Here is an 8049-nt window from a genome sequence, read left to right as displayed (position 1 = left end):
CCAGCCTATGCAGAGATCAACTCTCAACCACCCTTAGCACTCTTCTTAGTTAAGGCTTCAACCTGCCCTTTTTCTGCCCTCTAACGCAAATCACTCCGCTCCTCTCCCAGCCCCTCTAACTCACTGGGACCAAGCTCTATAACCTTTCACCCTTATAACTTCATCTCAACTCTTTGGCCCTCAACAGGACCTAAACACTGGGTCTTTTGACCCTGCCTGCTCAAAGCAGGCATTCATATAAGAGAATCTTTTCGACGCTGTCGAAACCAGACACACCAGGCAAGCAGTAATAAGTACTTATGCTTAAAACTGCTTCTTTCCACTCCCACTGAGAACCCTTCCCTCTTCTCCCAGTCTCTCTAACCTACTGGGACTAAACTCTTTAACCTTTCACCCTTGAGCTTAATGTCATCACTTTGGCCCTAAACAGGCCTAAACACTTGGTCTCTTAACCCTGCCTGCCTGAAGCAGGAATTTCTATAAGTAAAGTCCTTTGACGCTGCCCCTGGCATGCCAGAGGCATGCCCAGTGACACCAGGCAAGCAGTAAGAAGTACTTATGCTTAAAACTGCTTCTTTCCCCTCCCAATGAGAACCCTGGAGCTCTTATTATATCATGAGACAAATGCCACTAAGGATAGGCAAGAGCAGCAACCATTCGTTAAGTTTAGGTAAATATTTTACCGGTTGAGTATAGTTACAAACTCACTCAACCTTTCGGAATGTTTTAGGTAAGACATTCTTATCTATTTTCATTACCTGTCTGCTTTCTTTAAACAAGTACACATTATGCCATTTTTAGGCAACACCTTATCTATTTTCATTACCATTGTCTGCTTTCTTTATAAAAGTGCACATTATGCCATTTTTAGGCAACACCTTGTCTATTTATCTATTTTCATTACCATTGTCTACTTTATACAAGTGCACATTATGCCATTTTTAGGCAACACCTTGTCTATTTTCATTACTATTGTCTACTTTATAAAAGTGCACATTATGCCATTTCTAGGCGACACACTAATCTATTTCCATTACCATTATCTACTTTTTATACAAGTGCACATTATGCCATTTCTAGGTGACATCTACTTTCATCACCATTGTCTACTTTATCCAAGAGCACATTATGCTATTTCTATACAAGAGAAACTGCTACAGTGTTACTTTTCTTACGATAATACCTTGATCAAACCAAGAATTAAGTAATTTTCAATCAATAAACCTATGAAAAATAGTTTATCTTATAGTTTGAGCTCTTGGCATATCGAAGTACACTTTTCAAACAAATACCAGACTAAACCATGGATTGAGAAATTTTTTAAACCATACAAAATTTTAAAATTTTATAACACTTTTTTTTTTGTAGATTATATTAAAGTTTAAATATATAAAGTTACTCGGGACACAGGATTCTTAAGTTTTAGTTCCATATTAGGACAATCAAGTGATTATATCCATTGACAAAAACCTGTAGGCTTAAGCTAAAATCTAAGCCCATCCATTAGATATGAAGCCCACCATTTTAACCCATCCATTGTTAATTAAAACAATCCATTTTTTATTAAAGGCATCCATTTTTAATTAAAACCATCCATTTCTAATTAAAACTATCCATTTTTAATTAAAACCATTTTAACCCATCTATTTTTAATTAAGCCCACCCATTAACAAATTTATAACTTAGAGTAACTGAATACATTACACTAGTTTAGAACACTTTATTGGTAAGAAACAATAGGAGCTAATCAAAGTTTTATTATTACTCTGTACCACCAATTAGATATACCAACCAATGTCATTTCAAGCCAGCGCGGTAGGTATCTATGAATCTTGAAAGGCTTAAAAGCTTCTTAATCCATCCAAAGCTAGTTTTTATTGGGCTGTAGATTCCAAAATAGTAGACACTTCTACCAGCTCTTTAGATCATCCCACAACTTGGTAACAGCTGGAATATAACTTCTAGTGCAGATGCAAACTTCCAAGATTTAAAAAAAACTTTGCCATATTCAGAGACTGGAAACTTCAGCAGTCTTCAAAAGTTCCAAGATTTCAAAAAACTTTGCCAGATTCAGGGACTGGAAACTTCAACAGTCTTCAATTCATACAAACTTCGTCAGCCCACACGACCTGCGAAAATACATAGCTGTAGAAAACTGTTTTATAACATTTGAAAACCCTATTTCTTACTAAAAGATTGAAGATTATAAATCAAAATTACATTAGAACTGAAAGTGGTATTTTGAGATTTGATATTTGAAATTAAGTTATTTGTAAGTAACTCCAACACTAAGTCAGGTTACACTATGTGAAGTCAGTTCTACACTATTCCTGAAATTTCTTTGAATGTGACGTTAACTTCACATAGTTACGTTAAAATAGTAATCATCATTTGAAAATGTCAAAATAGTTATAATCATTTGAAAACTATCGTTAAGTGTTTTTAACATTGAATTAATTCCAGACTTTGAATTAAGTTTTAACTATTCTAATCCTTGAGACAAACTAGTTAAAAAAAATTTTAACATTGAAGTAATATATCCAGACTGACTTGTTAAACATACTGGTAAAGTTACCTAAAATGACTTTGGACCGTTACTTTGGACCGTTACTTTAAGTTATGTTAAAGTTACTTCAATCATCAATTATTGATATAAGCTAAAATGCTGAAACTCAATTGATACATTACCTTAGATATAAAAGCAAGCCCCCCTGTAATGAACGATGGGCCGAAGCCCATCGCTCATTACAGGGGACGTCCACTCCCCCTCAGGGGCACCGCCCCTTCGGGGGAGGGGACTAGCTTGCTTGATTGGTTTTAAGAAACTAAAAAAAACTGATACTTGCCTTTTAGATCAGAGCGAAAAATACAAAACCATTATGTCTCAACGATGCTTCCTGGAATCTTCAAAGGATATTTATGTACCAAGTGGATAGGACCTTTTCCAGAAATTGTTTCAAATAACAATGTGGTTAACACTGCCGCCTGGAATCACCAAAGAGTGTTGGCTATGACATTCTTCAGTAATAGAATCCAATATCTTGTTAACGTTGCTGCCTGGAATCTCCACACGAGAATTTCATGCCAAAGATAGTCTCCAGTACCGAGAAGCATATAGATGTGGTTCCCTTAAAAAGCTGGAATAAGTTATTCCAATTACAGCATTCCTAGATCTTCAATATTCCTGGAACTGAACGCTTGAGAAGTCAATCAAATTCAGCTTGCCCCAACACTGCAAAAATAGAAAACCATCAGATATAATTACACAATGCCTATTTAACATACCATATTAACCAGTTATACGCAAACTTTAAATTCTCTAAGCATAAAACAATATATAAGCTTCATACAAAAAAGTTTAAAAATAAATTTACTTAAAACACTGGAAACACTGCACAAATCCATACTTAATATAGGCCAAATTGACTAGCTATATGAAAGTCTGGACAGTTACAAGTTTAAATCCAAAGAACTAAGCTATACAAAAATTTAATTAACACGTAAGCTTCAAAGAAACTAAGCTATTCCAACAACTCAATTAACTTTAAAGGCATACAAATAAGCTATACAGTAAATTAAAACAAAGGTCTACTAAAATTTACCAAGTTGAAACCAGTGTTCACGGAAACTTTCACAGTACTAATAAAACCATCACTCAATTTAAGTCGTACAAGCACCAGTAAATACCACTATACCGTAGTACTAACATTTACATACAAAATACTGACACACAAGCACAAACCTAATACCACTATACCGTAGTACTAACATTTACATGTAAAAGACTGTCACACAAGCACAAACCTAATACCACTATACCGTAGTACTAACATTTACATATAAAATAATGTCACAAGCGCAAACCTAATACCACTATACCGTAGTACTAGCATTTACATATGAAATACTGTCACACAAGCTCAAACCTAATACCACTCTACCGTAGTACTAACATTTACATATAAAATACTGTCACACAAGCACAAAGCAATATAAAAAAATAAACTGTCACCATATAACACAAAGTTACAGATGTAGAACAAACCTTGAACAACCGCAAACTATTCAATCTCGCTTCTATTCGCCCTGACAAAAACCCAGCACTTCCAAGATTCAACCCAAGGACTATTAAACAGCGTTGTTAACACAACTGTCACTTTCTTTTCCCGACCAATAGATGGCGGTAAGAAACATGAGACTCTTGGAAACTTGCAGAACGTGTATACAGAAGTCGTTTGATGTTATATACACCATGTAGTAATGGGCGGAGAAAGTTTTATGGAAAACTTACGATTCAGATAGTCTATAAAGTAGGAGAAGTAGAAGACAAGGAGAACGTTCGGGGAGAAGCTTGTGTCATGACGTATTGCTGTTGAAAATCTATTAGAACGATTTGCTAAGCTACAACTCTAGTTGGAAAAGCAGGGTACTATAAGGCCGAGGGCTCCAACAGGGAAAAGAGCCCTGTGAGGAAAGGAAACAAGGGGAAAATTATTTTAAGAGCAGCAACAGCACCTAAACAAATATTTCCTATATAAACCATAAAAACAACAAAACAAGAGGAAGAGAAATTAGATAGAATAGTGATGATATCTAAATTTGGTGGGAGGGTTTTTGTGGCCTGATGGGTAAAGTCTCTGTCTGGTGTTTGCCAGATGGGAGTTCGAGTCTCGCTTAGACTCTTTAGTGCCATTAGTGTCTGCAACCTTACCATTCTTGTGAGCTAAGGTTGGGGGGGGGGAGGGAGAAGTTGGCGGAACTCTAGGTCTATCTGCTGAGTCATCAGCAGCCACTGCCTGGCCCTTGGGTGGAGAGGAGGCTTGGGCGCTGATCATATATGGTCAATCTCTAGGGCATTGTCCTGATTGCTAGGGCAATGGCACTGTCCCTTGCCTCTGCCATTCATGAGCGACCTTTAAACCTTTACATGGGTTATGTATTGCTTTGATCAGCAACGCTGTACAGTATTAATATGGGTTACTCATACCATGGAGAGAGAGAGAGAGAGAGAGAGAGAGAGAGGGAGATTAGGCTTTTGTCCATATGTGATTAAGAGAGAGAGAGGAGAGAGAGAAGAGAGAGAGAGAGAGAGAGAGAGAGAGAGAGAGAGAGAGAGAGAGAGAGAGAGAGAGAGAGAGAGAGAGAGAATTTTCCTCTATTTTAAGTTCTCTTCCCGTTAAACGATTTACAATTCTGGTATAACGGTTAGGCTATTGTCCGAGAGAGAGAGAGAGAGAGAGAGAGAGAGAGAGAGAGAGAGAGAGAGAGAATTGGAGTTGACAATATTCTCATACACAATTTGACCATCCAGTGGACTGCTCTCTATAGACCTTGGCGAGTTATGAGACTATTATTATTATTATTATTATTATTATTATTATTATTATTATTATTATTATTATTACTTGCTAAGCTACAACCCTAGTTGGAAAAGCAGGATGCTATAAGCCCAGGGGCTCCAACAGGGAAAGTAACCCAGTGAGGAAAGGATTATTCAAAGGAAGCAAGGAAAAATAGAATATTTCAAGAAGAATCCAGCTTCCACTAAGATCCTCTTAAACCTATCAGGACGTAGGACCCATGTTCTCCTTTTCTGAGAACAGGACATTATTTCAAATTGTGGATAATGAATAAAATGAATGATTAGAAGTTCTCTGGCATCCTACAATCAGGTAAAGCCAATTATAGGGTGATTTTGGAACACTAAACTTTTGTTTTATAATATATCTCTAAAGGACGCATACTGTATATCTAGTAGAATTGAAGTACAGTTCGTCATTCTGCTTTATATATACAGTTATATTGTGCTTCAGAGAGAGAGAGAGAGAGAGAGAGAGAGAGAGAGAGAGAGAGAGAGAGAGAGAGAGAGAGAGAGAGAGAGTTCTTCTTAGGCAGTTAAATAACTCGAGATAAACAGGGGAACTGTTTTTCATTTGAAATAAAGTTACCCTTATACCAGCACGGCCTCCTGTCCGTGCTATTTTTTCATCTGCTGGGTAGAGAGAGAGAGAGAGAGAGAGAGAGAGAGAGAGAGAGAGAGAGAGAGAGAGAGAGAGAGAGAACCGTAAAGGTATCTTTAATATTCTGCTGGATGTGACCTTGATGATTAAAACCTTTTATTCAATAACTTTTAATTCATTTATATTGAACAAGGCAATGGCTGTTGCTCGTTTAGTTAAATTGCTTTTTTATATCAGTAAATATAGTGAATTCAATTACTTGTGGCACGATTCCTAAGGTCGTTTGTAACGACGTTCCTAATTGGCCAAGAGAAACAGGTGCCAATTTCCCTTTTTTTAAAATCAATACGGTGTGGCATGCAACATTATCTTGTAGGCTTCAGTATATTATTATTATTATTATTATTATTATTATTATTATTATTATTAAATGCTAAGCTACACCCCTAGTTGGAAAAGCAGGATGCTATAAACGCAGGAGCCCCAACAGGGAAAATAGCCCAGTGAGAAAAGGAAATAAAGAAAAATAAGATATTTTAATTATAGTAACAACATTAAAATAAATATTTCCCTATAACAACTATAAAAAAACTTTATTATTATTATTATTATTATTGTTAAATGCTAAGCTACAACCCTAGTTGGAAAAGCAGGATGCTATAAACGCAGGGGCCCCAACAGGGAAAATAGCCCAGTGAGAAAAGGAATTATGAAAAATAAGATATTTCAAGTATAGTAACAACATTAAAATAAATATTTCCCTATAACAACTATAAAAAAACTTTATTATTATTGTTATTATTATTAAATGCTAAGCTACAATCCTAGTTGGAAAAGCACAGGGGCCCCAACAGAGAAAATAGCCCAGTGAGGAAAGGAAATAAAGAAAAATAAGATATTTTAAGTATAGTAACAACATTAAAATAAATATTTCCTATAAAAACTATAAAAAACTTTAACAAAACAAGAGGAAGAGAAACTAGATAGAAGTGTGCCCGAGTGTACCGTCAAGCAAGAGAACTCTATACTGTTTTACTAGGCGTTCTTTTTTTTTTTTTTTAGTAAATTTTAGGATGGAATTAAAAATCTAATACATGAAATTCTCCCGCATACGATGGTGCTTAGCATGTTCTGGTGAAAGCATGATGTATGAAGACATATATGACGTTTTTTTTTTTTTTTTATACATTTTACATTAGAACCATCCATAACTCGCTTCTCTTGCTATCGCGAGCAGGAAGAAGAGAGAGGTTGAGACTAGTTTTCTAAATATGGGGAAATGCTGCTCTGTAAATACGTCGGTATATTTAGACGTTAATTATAAGTCTTTCATATATCTTAAAGCCCATTTGCTACACTATAATACCAGAAGTTTTATTCCAGCTGTAACTAAGCCATGAAATTTAAACGAACAAAATCGGTGTAGGCCTACGCGCTTTTGATATCTAGCAGGTTGGCACAATTTTCTTTCCTAATTCACAACCATTTGTGTGTTCATTTTACGTTAAAGTCTCAAAAAGAAGACCTGACATATCTCGCTATTACTCATTTATATTAATTGTTGGGTTGGTGATGACAAAGAAATTTTTAGGTCTAAAAACTAATTAGAAAGTGATTAAACTGTAGTTCCACATACACAGCTTTATAGTGTACACACACACACACACACACACACACACATATATATATATATATATATATATATATATATATATATATATATATATATATATATATATATATATATATATATATATATATATATATATATATATATATATATTGGTGATGACAGAGTAAGGTCTAGGTCTAAAAACTAATAAGAAAGTGATTAAACTGAAGAGTTCCACATACACACATAGCTTTATACTGTACACACACACACACACACACACACACACACATATATATATATATATATATATATATATATATATATATATATATATATATATATATATACGTGTATTAATTGAATCTTACAATAACAACACACCACAAAGTTACACCTTCGAGAGGAGCATTTTAGTCGACTCTAATAACTATTTTGAACATTATTATAACGATACTTTAAACTTTGGCTTCAGTT

General features: G+C 35.0%; 1 long non-coding RNA gene across 1 annotated transcript; it reads right to left on the bottom strand.

Moving 5' to 3' along the window:
* Positions 1 to 1705: 1705 nt before the first annotated feature.
* On the bottom strand, positions 1706 to 3483 carry LOC137650641 (uncharacterized). The gene is made up of 2 exons (XR_011046018.1): positions 2847 to 3483; positions 1706 to 2129 (listed from the first exon to the last, which is right to left on the bottom strand). It is a non-coding gene; the product is annotated as an uncharacterized lncRNA (long non-coding RNA).
* Positions 3484 to 8049: the final 4566 nt, after the last annotated feature.

The sequence above is a fragment of the Palaemon carinicauda genome, chromosome 12, assembly GCF_036898095.1.
Source record: "Palaemon carinicauda isolate YSFRI2023 chromosome 12, ASM3689809v2, whole genome shotgun sequence".
NCBI lineage: Eukaryota > Metazoa > Arthropoda > Malacostraca > Decapoda > Palaemonidae > Palaemon > Palaemon carinicauda.
This window is presented reverse-complemented; position numbering and strand designations above follow the sequence as displayed.